This window comes from Mycetomoellerius zeteki, unplaced genomic scaffold, assembly GCF_001594055.1.
Source record: "Mycetomoellerius zeteki isolate Tzet28-1 unplaced genomic scaffold, Tzet1.0 scaffold232, whole genome shotgun sequence".
NCBI classification, from domain to species: domain Eukaryota; kingdom Metazoa; phylum Arthropoda; class Insecta; order Hymenoptera; family Formicidae; genus Mycetomoellerius; species Mycetomoellerius zeteki.
Window position 1 is genome coordinate 917,207 of NW_017257208.1, and position 15,229 is coordinate 932,435.

General features: G+C 27.3%; 1 protein-coding gene across 4 annotated transcripts in view; it reads right to left on the reverse strand.

The window, feature by feature from the left end:
• LOC108723404 (acyl-CoA Delta(11) desaturase) overlaps positions 1-14,747 on the reverse strand; it is a 25,812-nt gene extending 11,065 nt beyond the window's left edge. Inside the window, exon 1 of one of the 4 annotated variants that reach the window (XM_018449157.1) lies at positions 14,674-14,747. The gene's annotated coding sequence lies outside the window, so the exon portion shown is untranslated. Of the gene's footprint in view, positions 1-630; positions 648-13,402; positions 13,422-14,669 lie in introns of those variants that run through there. The other 3 variants (XM_018449159.1, XM_018449158.1, XM_018449162.1) reach the window with 3 other exon arrangements.
• Positions 14,748-15,229: the final 482 nt, after the last annotated feature.

The following is a 15,229-nucleotide window of genomic DNA, read 5'->3' on the forward strand; positions in this document are numbered from 1 at the left end:
TCTATGAAATTATGTAGCATTATTTTTATTAAAATTTTTTAGTTATCCTTCTATTTTTATAGTAAAACCTAATCTAACCTTTCTTTAGTACATGGCAAAGCTTAAATAGACAGATTTTTAACTCTAGTTTGTCACACCGATTTAATGAACTCCTGAAGTGTCTTTGTAGTTTATTTTTTTTCAAATATTTTGTTATGAATTTAATTTAAATCCAAATTACTTTCTAGACCTACTATTATCATATAAACATGATGTTTGGACTCTATATTTTTAATTGTTACATTAACGGTGCAATAGTGTATGTTTTGTATGTTTTATTGAATACATTATGCGACCTCAATCTTTTATAATTTCAAAATTTCTGTTAACTTATTCCGCTGTGTACCCTATACACAATTATTTAAAAATCTAAATAATTTAAATAAAAACAATATATATTAAAATTTATTTTAAGTATTAATTATATAAAAATTTTATTAAAATCTTATATAATGTTCTCATGATTTTTTTAAACAAAAATAAAGATAATTTTTGTATAACAGTCAGTGAAAAACCCTAAAAATTATTCTTCAATCGATACGTAAATGCGATCTGAAATTATACTTTGCAAACATTTAAAAGAGAAAGTACCTTTCTTTTCGCAAGTTTCTCGTCTCTTCCTTCCCGTCAATCCCTTTGTTTGTTGACTCGAAATTCGATCGATCAGTAATCCTGACTATTGGAGAACACTGAGAGAAAGGATTTTGTTAATTTTACAAGTCAGTACCTTTAACAAGTGATCTGTAAATATGTGATAACAAATTGGTTTGTTGCGATTGCTGCTAGTCTGTTATACCAACTAATTATTAGTAATAGAAGCAAACTACATATATAGAATCTAACCTATCTTTTAGATAGACTTCAAGCTCGTTTTACATAGAAATCGTAGATGATCGTAGGATCTTAAGTCGAAAGTAGGAAATTGATCAAGCACAGTCAAATATAGGGAGAATCTTGATTAGAATTGATCAATTTCTTACGATTTGAGAAATCGTAAACCCTATGACCGTCTACTACTTCTATATATATAAACCTTTTATTTGCTAACGATACTTATTGATTATTTGTTACACTGACGAATGAAAAATAATTAATTCACAATAGTAACTAATCGATCGTTTTCTTAATAAATATCACATTTCTTTCCCCTTGATTTGTTGTTATAACAAAATTATTTCTCTCAGTGAACACTCATTGTATCTCCATAGCGTTGCTGATTCTCAATCACGTATGTAAAGCTATTCCGACGTTATGACCATTATATGATATAACTTTGATCAACTATAAACTTGTCCTTCAAAGAAAGAACAACAAGGCTAAGCAAAACACTGTTCTACGATGAAACGTCTCATAATAGACAAGTAATATACCATGGTATTAGTGTTTTATTTCGCGCATTATGGTACAGGGTCCCATGGGAAGATATTGAAACTAATCAGCTGTCATTTTCGAAGGTATTCAGTTATTGAAAAAACAAAAATTGCGCTGAAAAGAGGAAAGTCTGCAATTTTAATGAGTATAAATAAAATTTAACAAAATGTTTGTGTATCAATTAATTTTATTGATGAAAAATATGCTCATAATCCCAAGGAGTAATTTTTTCGGAGTGCGCATCATCTGAATTTGTACAAAACACAATTTTTGTTACGAAAACTCATAAAAACTTTTTCTAACATATCGTTTTTAATATTGCTAATAACTTTTTAAATAGCTGCTACTAAATCTGAAACTGTTTTTCGATCTTATCTGCGGTCTTAAATATCTTTAATCTTAGCATTTACTTGATTTAGCATATTTTTTATCAATAAAATTAATTGATATGGGCTCACGGAACCGGCCTCATTTTACGAGATGATCCCATTTTGAATCTAAAGGTCAATTCTTAACTTATATAATAACTTCCCCTCCCATAAATAATTTTTTTATATATCCTTAATTTTTATAATTTATTGTATATTTTTATTTTATTGTATGTTTTTTATATCTTGGTATTTATCAAAAAATCATTAAATGTATACATTTATTTTTTATACAGGACTCTATTTATTGATCTGACCACGCTCCTTTTGATAGACTAATACGAAGATAATTTATTTTGTATAAACATAGAAACCAGTTGTAAAAAAATAGGCCAAATAAATATAAACGATTACGAGAATATACCTTGTATATCTAACGTCTTGTTCACAAAATTTTTTCATGATACTTGCATTTTACTATTGAAAATAAAAAGCGATATTAAATCGAAATAAAAAAACTGCAAGTCAATGTAAGCCGGATGGCAGTGTGTGAAATGGTATTATTGACAATAATTGACAATAAAAAGCAATATTAGCATTTTTAATGAATAATTTTGCGTAATTTCGCATCTAGCGACCATGAGAATATCAGATGTGTATTCAATGTAATTTTGTAAAAATTTGAGAATAAAAAAGCATATTTACATTTATGCGGCGTTCGAGTAAGTGACGATTGGAATAAAATGTATAGAAACACTCCCTATTTTCATGATCTTCTTATGATATAATACGTTACAAAATATAATTGTCCTAATAGAAACGGTAGGTTTTATTCTAAGTTGTCTGAGTTGTCTAAAATCAAGATAGACAAAATTTGCTTTTATTCCATTTTGTTTGTTATTTCTTAAATTTTAACGGTTGTTTTTCCATTAGCGATTATAGTCTGCAAACTGGATCATTGCTGAGGTCCACAGCAAATTTTCTATTGTTTGCTTCACATTTGCCCGTATTAGCGAGATTACATTGTTAAATTTTTTATTGTTTCGAAATATATATATAATATAAAGATCTGAAAAAAATCTTGCGTACTTGTGAAACCTTTAACAACAAGTGTTTATCATAATAGAAGGCGGATTTTATATTATTATTACTTTTTTACAGAGCATCTAGAAATGAAGATTTTTATAACTAAAAAAATCTAATTTTTTCGCGAAATAAAATAATAAATTCACTTTTATAGTGGAGTAATTATTAAACTCCTATGACAAACTATTTTGACCAAAATGAGTATGATTCAAAAATAAATATATTGTATGACACAACTTATACAAAAATTTGTATAATGCTCCTCATTACCAATTTGCTACATAAGGTATCTAACTAAGGCTAATAAAGTGTCTACATATAGTACAATATATAGTACATATATGTTTATATTATTTGAATATATAATACATATATGTTCTTATTATTTGAATATTAACAAAATGAACATCATTTTTCTAATTTAACAAGTCTTTCTGGAAGAGTTTTTTCTTCAATTTTGAGTATTTCGTAAATTTTGTGTATGATATATCTTCATAAATTATATATGTTTAATATATCTCCACAAATGTTGATTTCACAATTACATCAAAAAAGAAATAATATAAAATTTAAAAAAAATCTATTTTAAAAGTAAAATTTTTACACATCCTGGTGAAAAAGTTTCGCTAAAATTATTCGACGTTTTGGAATATTTCAGCGAAATTGCTGAAAATTTGCTGAAACTTCACTAAAGGTGAATTTTTCAGCTAACATACTGAAAAATTACTGAAATCCAACCGAAATTTCTCTAAAATTCTTACTGAAATTTGTCTGAAAATTTTGTCAAAAATGAATTTTTCAGCTAAAAATCGCTGAAATTAAACTGAAATTTTTTTGAAATGCTGAAATTTTGTTAAAAAGTGTTCCAAAACGTGGAATAATTTCAGCAACATTTTTCCACCAGGGCACTTATTAAAATTAGCATCAAAAAGATGTAAAACACGAAAAAGAAATTTATTTGGACAAAATTTTACGCGGTATGCAACATGTGTTGCCGAGGGCACATGCTCGACTTCTATTTGTCCTTGCAATGAAATAAACAATTGGATCTGGCATCTTTATACGCACAACCTCAACATTATCAAGATTTTTAAGGCGATTAATGTTAATTCAAATTAATTGTTTTCTTTTATCGATAAGCATTTTTTCGATTTTTATCTTGTAATCTCTTACGTGCGATATTAACGCTTAAGATTGCATATGGAATGTATGTATACATCGTAAAAATATGATTACTAAATAAAAAGAGCTATAAATAAAAAATATTACGTGCGTATATTTGTGATTACAAAATTTTCCTAACCATAAGTTATTATGAGATGTTAGACTTCTGCATATAGAAAGTATTCTTTAAAAATTCTTTAACGACGTAAGTATATATAGACGTGTATATTTCAAACATTTTTACTTCAAACTGATCAAAAAAGTTGAGATTATATTTTTGTTACACACAATTGACGTTACAATTATTTATTGCATCTTTAAATCTAAAACGTGATAAATTTAGTGTAATGTTAGACAAAACTTGTTACTTGATTACAAAAAATTGATCCTCTAAATTTAGGAAAGAATTATATATGATATTTGTTCCTTGACATAATTGTGCAAACGAAAAACGCTACATACGATCAATATTTTCTCATTCGCATATACACCGGTTTCAAATATCGCACTTTCAATCTTTGACAATGTTGAACGTATGTACACACATTCATCTGACGTATCTGTCAACGCGCACTTCATTTTCTAATGTTGACCTTTCTTTATTGTAATTAGGTTACTTGCTTAACTGTTTATGAATTACTTCTTATAATACCTCGGATCACGAATTTACTCGAATGCACATCCTGCAAAATATCAATTTTAATTATCTGAAAAAATCATTATTTATATATTTCAGTAGTCAAAAACATTGAAAGTATGCATTATTCGATTACAATTTTATCGTTATTAAAAATTAAATTATGTATATATCGTCATTCACTATTTCTTTAATGAATTAAAAATATCGTGATCTATGTTGTGTATTAGGAAAATAACGCAACACTAATAACATCGAAAAAATATGCATTTGTGCTGCACACCCGTTATATCGTTGAAAATGAGAGAGATGCGCCGTCAGTGGCGCCATGGATCCTAAGTATAGAAGATTGATTTGAAGTTCTTTCATCAATGGCGATAAAAGTTGTTCACGTTCTATCATCATGATCATTTTATAAAATTGTATCTATCCTTAACAGAGAGCAGTGAATTATCTTGATGAAATATTCGCAAATTATAAAAAACAATTGTTACAACTTTTTGTTAAAACGCATACGTTGTAGAAATTCGTTATAATTTAATACATAAAGATTATTTTGTTTTTAAACTTGCGAGCACTATTAGTGATTTGTCGCTCCATGTCACAGATTAGTTAATAATTATTTGTTTATTTTCGATGAGATCCACGGATTTTGTAATATTATACTTTCTCGCGGAATATATCAATCAAATAAAAATGCTAATTAAGCGTATATATTGTGCTTATATTATTGTTTGCAAAATATTTGATAACCAATTCTTGCATTCCCTTATTGTAAAACTGTAATCATTTTTTAGACATAATCGATACAATTTGTCATACCTGCCTACAAATATTATCAAATTTAAATATATCTTATATGTATCTTAAATATATCTCATATAATATATTAATCTTATCAAATTATCAAATATTATTAAATAATAACTAAAAGATTCATAATGATACAGATTGATTGCGTAAGTATCGATCTCTGTGTCTCGAGAATGAATTGATTGTACAATGAATCGTTACACAAATTGAAAACATTATAATCGACATGACTTATCGCCGCCAAAGACGGGCAGCGACTAACATACTACGTAATTACGATTCGTGCTAAACTTTTCGTAAAAATCCCCGCGTATTGCAGAGGAATAATAATCGCACTATTATATTGATATCATTAGATTATATAATTTTTTTTATTGTAATTTAATGATTGCTCTTATCTCAGGTAGTGAGAATTGCATCAAGGAAGTCTTATTTCTTAATTTTCTATTACTTGATATGCGTACGAGGCGAAGCATTAATTTTTTTATAATCTAATAAGCTATAAATACATCGTGGAACACACTGCGATAGTGGACAAGAGTTCTTTCCTATTCTTGTCTATGGAATTATAATGATATAGATTCATGCTAAGTGCAATAATTTCATTAGAAATCTGATAAAAGGAACGACCAATATATGCTACGCACAGGGTGTGTCATCGATAAATTTATCTTCGATATCTGTTCTCGTAATCGTATTATCTTAGTGACTGCAACTTTGATTTATTGCGCTTTTTGATCGGAGTGATATATTATTGTAATATATTAAAATATTATCAAAATTCATTTATGTAAGGGAGATCGGAACGGTTGTCACAGTTTTGGATTAGTGATTTTTATAAAAAAATGGATGCCTGATTTTGAAATACTATATACAGTATGCGCAAAAAAAAATGCGACTCTCACAACTAACACTTCAGTTGTCGGTTTAGTTAAATAAAGTGAGTGGACGGAGACGAATTTGATTATAACACAAATATTTTGTCCTTTTACCAAACATTTATTCGATATGATTTCCTTTAATTGCAATCACTGAGTTACTATGTCACTCAGCAAATATAATAATAATTAAGAAAGAGTCGCATTTTTTTTTGGCGCATACTATATACATTATAATATATCTACATCCTTTAAGTATTAAAAAAAATATTACTTTTGAATTTTTTCATTATCGTACAAATAAGTCATTTAATTAATAAATAATTTTAATTATAAAATCCGTAATTTCTTTTTATACTGTAGTTTTTATATAAAAAATAAAAAAAACATATATATATCTATATGAAATATAATATATTTGTAAATATATTCTCTAAAAATGTGTTAATCTAAAGGTATTAAAATTGATTGTCATCTAACTCCGTTTCATTTTGGTCAATCTACTACACGTAGCGATTTTTAATAAAAGAGATTGTATATTCACAAATTTTTTTTGTCAGGATAATGATTAATTAATTGTAGCAAAAATTTTCTAAGACGTCATTTTCTATAAATACAGGAATATAGTGATTAATAATGCCAAAAACTTGTCAGACAATGATAAAAAAATTTACTCACCAATTCATTTTCTTAAAAGTAAATAATATATACAATGCTTTTGATGTAAACCATTTTACACAATATACTAATATTATATCAGCAATCTGCAGTAAAAGAAGAGATTTTTCTGCCATATACTGATTAAGTTATGAACATTAAGCATTTTGACAATCAATACGCCGACAACCGACTCCAGTCTCCTCTTTAACAAATTAAAAACATTGAACAATTTTCATAATTGATCCCGCATGGTAGGAATTAATTTAATGCGCAAGAGCAGAAATTACTTTGAAGCAACGAGAATTAATTAAGTGTAATTACGTAAAGCTACGAGCTAAACTCTGACCAGTCTCTCAAATTTAAAAGATTAAGAAATTATCAGTGGCAAATAAGGTTATCAGTGAAATAAATGTAATAAATGTATACATATAACGCATTAATTATCTTTTGTAAAAATTCGCTGTTTAATATTACAAAATCTTTGTTAAAGTTTCTGAATTCCTACACTATAATATACAATAAATATATAATATGTATATGAAAATAGACAATTCTTTGTGAAATTGTATTCAAAAATTATTTTGCAATTGTAGATAACAAAAAATGAAAATACATACTTTTCGTTTCATCATATTTTAAACTGTTTTAATAGTTTTAGAACAATTCAGATATAATAAAAGTATTTTTAAAAATCCTTTTTATCAAGATTGAAGTTTCACATCAATTAAATTACAAATTAATTGATGTTACAAATTAAATGCGCAGTCAATTAAATTCAATAATTACAAATAGCGATGATTGGTGTCAATATGTAATGCAGGTGATAGAAATAATTTGATTAATTGCTATCTGACAAAAGTGAGCAACACAGCCAAGAATGAAACCGGAATGAAGAGAGAATAATTGTATAAATGTACTATTATTTCGCGATTTCGAATTATTCATTTTAATGAAGAATATAAAGTAATTACAATTTTGTGTTAAGCGAGATGACTAACTGCGTATCGATTATTAAGATGACTCTTCACGATCAATAATACTGATCAGTAATTTTGAATCAGCAATACCGACAGTATGCATCAATATTTTGAGTATTTTTACATTCTTACACGATCAATATTATTGACAATTTATTTCATTTTAGTTTTACATATTGTACATTATCTATTGTACTGTGACATGAATTCTAATGAAGCGATATTGAAGCTCAAGAACCACGATCTAGATCACCATCAGTGTTCTACATCAATCTATTAATATTAATCACAGTTGATCAGTATTTGTTAATACTGACAATATTATTGACCGTGTAAGATCATCTTTAAAGTCAGCGAACAATAATTGATTAAAACATTCAAATCAATTTTGCAATGTGCTTTAAATTTTTCTTTATCAACTTCAACATAAAAAGTCATTAAATTATAAAACCAACAATATAATATTTAATATTATATTCTTTTCGGGAGAATTATAATAAAATCGTGAATATATACGAAAGAACATCTTCTTTCTCTAATATATACAAGCATAAAAATAGTATTAAGTATATATTTAGATACAATACACATGACAATTATAATATCACAAAGTCTTTTAATACGCGAATAATTGAATTTTGATGTGAACGAAGGTAATTAAATGCACGTACATTAATGTTTCCGTGACAGAGTGCATTAAAGCAAAAACTATGAGTTATCATGGAATTATGGAGAATTTTATCCCGCGCCTTCTTGTAATATTTGCTATAAATATATGTAAAAAGTATTGCTGCAAAAAAATTAGCACTATTGCGACAATCGGCAATTCATTCTGCAATTCACTAGGCGACTCAATTCATCTGTCAGGATATCATCTTCATTTCATCTATGACTACGAAGAGTGCGTTAACAGCGCTATTATATCATTCTATTTTTATTGTTCATTAAACATAAAACAAACATAAAACAACATAAAGTAAGAATAAAATGATGTAATAGCGCTGAAAGCACATTCCCCGAACGAAGTCTATGCCCGACTGTGTTTTAAGTTCACGGTCGAATCGTTCTTCATCCTGCCACTCCTCGTTACCGAGAATTGTCTACCGCTTGTCTCAAGCAGATGCCAACGATAGTATAAAATGATATAGAAGAGAATTTCAGAGAACGATCGTGTCGTTGAAACCCAAAGCTACGTAAATGCAATTCGAAACTGTCATATTGTCGATTGTTAAAAAATCAATGATATAAAGATACTTCCTCCTATACTAATCAAGATTATCTCTATTTATATTTTTTTAAATTAGTCAATTTCTAATATATATAATACATATTTTCAAATTGATTGTATAAACAATGTAATTTTTTTTCGATATAATATCTTGCATGGCGGTCTATAACAGCACATAGAGACGTATCAAAAAGGATACAAGATTGCATTTATGACACCTAAATGTATAAATCGAATCCTACTATAAATCGAACAGAATAATATTCAAAATAGTATATATAATTCAATTCTAAAATTCTTCTGTCTTTGTTAAAGTAATTTACTGAGGGACATATAATCTATCTCGCTAAAAGATAATGATTGTGAAGTGGTAGAAATATTTTCTAAACTTCACAACAGAATTTGTGTGAATCTCAGACAACAAACAAACATCATTGCTAGGATTCGAGGGTTAACAATAGTGCAGTGCAACATGCTGGTTTAGGAGGAAGTGCGCATTCATGCGGTGAATCTCGCATTCTAATCCACGCCCAGATTACGTATGTGTTACACACATTACGTGACTAGAGAGTACCTGTCACGGTTAAAAAAGACCTTAAAACTGACTTCAATAATAACAAATCATGTGAGAGGTATACAGTATGACGGCACGTACAGTATATTTAGCACAAAGTTAATAAAAATCTTATCTTTTACTCCTTTAAAATGCTAAAAAGTTACGAATAAAATAATAAATTTCCTTATCTATTCTTTCTTAATAAATCATAGCCATATATGCGTATATCCGCATTATCATTATATATATACATATATATACATATATAAGCTAATCTCTTTTGTACATGATAATTAAATGATTTGTCGACAAATTGATAACCAGTATTTAGATTTTTAATTTTTTAAATTGACTTTCTATTATAAAGTTAAATTTTGATTAATTCTGTTTAACTTAATGACATATGAGTAATAAATTTATGATATCAGTACATAGAGAAAAACTTTCGTAAACATTACACTGATATATAATTGCAATTATCAAATAATGCTCTATTTACTTTTCAATAAAAGTCAATTATAAATCGCGATATCATCCATACATTAAGACTAAAGTAAATTAGTTTAAATACGAATACAGATCATAATGAAAGTTTAAATACGTTTTATTTCTGAGCTTTTTCATATACATATATTGATAATAAAAGTAATTTTCATATTAAAGTTAATAAATATAAAAGTAAAAATACATAAAAGAAATCACTGCTAATGAAGACATACATAAAATTTAGATTACTTATCTATGTATATTTCAACATTAACAAGCATATATTTAATTAACTAATTACGTAATTATATATCATTAGACTATTAACATCTCATAATTTATTTTAATCTTTCTATTATAAAAAAATAAAAGGATGACGATTAAATATTAATAATAATATAATATATTGGTTACTTAATGAGCAACATATAAAATAAAAACTTCTAATATTTTATTTAATACATATTTTATTTTGACCCGATATAAATACTCCTCAAAAACATAAAAAAAGAATCTCAATCAGTGATAAACGTATTAATAAAATAATAATAATTAATATTACGTCAAAGATAAAGTTAAACTAATAAAATAACATGCGATAAGCATGTTGCTCGAAAGCTGGCTAGACTAGAAGCTGTACGATACATTAAATATAACGAGAAATACGTATTTCCTTACGTACTCGAGTTTTTACATTTACACAAGGTGAATATGACAGTGATGAAGTATATAAACACCTGAACGATAAACATATGGGAACACAGCGTTTTTTTACACACAAATGGAACGTGCTGTTAGAAACTGCACAGCGAGATATCGAAAAGTTTATAATATCACTTATAAAATCAATTTAAAAATATATATTTGAAAATATATAGGAATAAATCATTTCTTAAAAATAATAAAAATAATAGATTAATATTGGAAAAAGGGGGGAGGGGAGATTACCTTTATATCATTGACATTTGATATCGATTAATAAAGGTAATACCAACATCGATTAATGTTAAATTGTTTACTTAACTTTATCTTTAAGACGAAGTGTGACTATACGCTACTATAGTTTCTGCGAAAAATATCTGGAAACACGATAGTGTCACGGCACTAAAACAGGCACAGCGATATTGTAGTGCAAGACCAGTTATAGTATATACATTATAAATATGTTATTTCTTGCAAAAAATATAACGGCATAAAAAGTTCCTAAATAACAATAGTAACAGATCTATCTGAAGTAAGAAATCATCACATACTGAATAGTTCATAACAATTCACACGATTATGCTTCTGAGAACGTTACGAACATTACATAAAGTGCAGACGTGAAAAAAACAGTAGCGTTTTTATATATCAATTAATAAAGTTGAAGAAAATCTAAAAAATAATAAACTTTCTTAAAAAAAAAACCAATATGAATGATTCTGACTAACATTAAATATGCGATTTGTGTCCAATGTATTCATGAACATTCGTCAAAACTAAGATTTGATTGATTCTCTCTCTCTCTCTCTCTCTCTCTCTCTCTCTCTCTCTTTCTCTTTCTATCTTTGAAAAGACTAAGAGATGAAATATTATTTATAAACTTCTTTGTATTTAACTTTTTTGTGTGCTTTATATTTAATTTTATCATAATTGTTTATTACAATTGGATTTGTAAGTTACATCTTTGAAGAATTTGATATCACTTCATAAGAAATAAGATTAATTTATGCGAGTCAAATTGTTACACCATTCTCAATTCCGAATTATGTAGGAAATGCTCATAAATATCATTTTTTGATTGCTGAATCCAGTTTTGTAAAATATTAATTATCTCTGGTTTCTAATTTCATATACAGTGAGTGCAAAAAGTATTCGTATACAGAGAAAATATTTTTTGAAAAAACTTTATTTTTAAAAAGTAAATATCATCCAGCGAGAAATAAGTCATCGAATTGATGTCGAATCGATATCGATACAATGATTTCAATACCAATTTGACGTCGATTCGACGTTTAATTGACGATCATTTCTTGTTGGGTAATTAACAATTTATTCATAAAGGATAAAATAGACAGTATGTTCTTAAAATTATATATACCAAAAAGATGTATATTAATTATAGAAAATGTATCATCTGAAAAATAAGCGAAAATTAAAAATTGTATTGTTTGGATGCTCAAAAAATATTCATACAATCGAGAAATTTAGCTTCTAATATCAGAAATACATGCAAAGCTCGTTTGTTTATGTTAGAAAAAAACGTATTCATTGTATAAAATTGATAATTAACATTTATTTTCTATAATAAGACTTTTTTTATAAAAATTTCCTTGTACGAATACTTTTTGCACTCACTATATGTATATATATATATATATATATGTATATGTATATACATAATTTATATATATACCTGCACACATTCTATTAATTACATGGTAATTTTATAACTCATACATGCACGTATCATGTCTAAAGTGGATTACTTGACAGACGGCAATAAAATCGAAATGAATATAATTGATGTCCGATTTCGTGACCGTAGTGCGTGATTTCGCAAATCATATCCCTGATTTATCTTCGAACATTTCACATAATGTTGATTTAAAATATAATTGTCTAACACAATTTTGTTAATAATACTAGTTTTTTATCAATAAGTCTGTGTCTATCGTGTCACAAATGGATGTATCGCGTAGATCTTGATATCTTAATGACAGAGCATTTATCAGGTGTATGCATATATTTAAGAAGTTGTCTAAAATCGTGTTCGAATATATACTGCCAATAATATAATTAAATCTATATACGCTGTGTACGCTGTGTACGCTGAAAAAAATGTTTTAATTGTATCAACAAGAAGTACAAATAACACAAATTCTGATCATGTCATTTAGAATTCTATAAATATGTAAATATATAAATAAGTTTGAAATTCTAGTTATTTCAACTAGAATGTTTGATAAATTTAACTTATATAAATGTTTTATTTGTACTTTTCTAGTTAAATCTATTAGAATTTCAATTAATTTAAAATTCTGATCGATTTTTAAGAATTTTTTTCTAGTGTACGTAACGTGAACTATAGATTTTCAGTACTGGCAATGTATAAACGGGACACGGTCTATCTGTATCCAATCTTGAAAATGACACTTACCGGAATATAACGCAACACTTGCTCTTTTCCTTAAGACTGTCCATAATCTAATAAGCTGTTACATATATTGCTGCCCGTTTTAAAAATTCTTTGAGATAAAACGTTCATGATAAGTTTACTCCATACACCCGAAACTCTCTTAATTTAAATTCGACTCAGCGAGATTTGACTTGATAGCTCATCGTTTTATTACGCATGTGCATAAAATTTTGGGAGACGAAGAAAAATCAACGACGTTATTTTAGCGTGGAATATATATACCTATAATCAATCTTCATAGAGCACAGTGTATTTTTTTGCAAAGCGATCGAAAATTAATCTGTAAAAAGACAATTGTGGACAATACTAAATCAGCTATTCAGCATTCACTAGAGATGCAAAATTACTGTCAAATTCAATTTTATAATTACTTACGGTAAAATTACGGTAAAATAGTAATTTATTGATAATTTTGATAAAATTTGTTTCTTATAGTTTTATGCACAAATAGACTGTATTTTTGTATTTATGTATTGTATAAAATTATACAATCATTCAATGAGAAACTTTTCCTAACAAGAATCGCTGATAGAATAACAGGGCTATTGACTAAATCTAAACGTACATTATTGAAAACAATTACGTCACAAAGTTACACGATGAAATCATGTAATTAAAACATGTAAATCACGAAATAGATTATTCCAATTTTTTAAAATCATGTAATTTGAAAAGTTACACGATATATTTTTTTTCTTCTATTTCTATCATTTAATTTTATAAGTTTATAAAGTATAAAAAATATAGTTTAAGACTATTGTACCTGTCACACTTTTTGTTTTCAAAATTTTAATAATTTATTTAAAGTTTCTCTTGCTACGTACCTACATAGTTTCTTAATTATTATATCAATAAGTAGTATCAAAATAAAAATTTAAATTAAATAAAGTGTTTTTAAAATTTTTAACTTAATAACTAAATGTACTTTTATATCAAATTACTTTATTTTTATAATTTTTTTAAATTACCAATTTACTAGCCTCCATAAATTACTGACTAATTTACGGTAAATTACCGAGTAAATTATCGTATAATTTTCATCTCTATTTACGTCCAAATCGTTGGAATCAAAGATCCCATGTTAACTCTTCGTATTCCATCCTATTTGTGAATGCAAATTGAGGGTTCGAATTTTTTAAATTTTAACTTATTCATGTCCACGCTTTCGCTACGCACGTTTTCATAGTCTATCAATTGATGAATAGTTTTTTCTTATCAAGTGAATTACTCACTCTACAACGGAAAGTTCCAAGGAAAATCCACGGCTACCTGCCGATGAAGCGTGCGTACAAATGCAAACTGAACGCCGTCGCGACGTGACGGCTTTTACACGGCGCCGCGCCGGGCCAGGTTCCCCCGTTTCGCAACATCGCAGCCGGCAATCATCGGTACACTCATTGTCAGATTTCTAACGTTGCAGATGGCGCCAGTCCATAAGGATTCATGAAGATCCGTAATCAATTAAAAGAATCCCAGTTAGAACATAATTTACGATAATTATATCTGACATCCAATGTAATTAAATTTTGGACGAGTAATCGGTGCCCATGTTTAATATAGATCTTACAAGGAAAGTTACCCAAACAATTCTACAGCCTTACAATTAAAAATATGAGATAAAACTTGAGATTTTTTTGTGAAGTTATTCACGCTTGTAAGTTGCAGAAATTCATAAAAAAACTTCGCTCATGCGAACATTCAAATTATTATATCTCATTGAAACCATTAGTTGTACAAAAAAGACATAACATTAGCTAAATATTGGTCCATCATTGACCAAATATATCC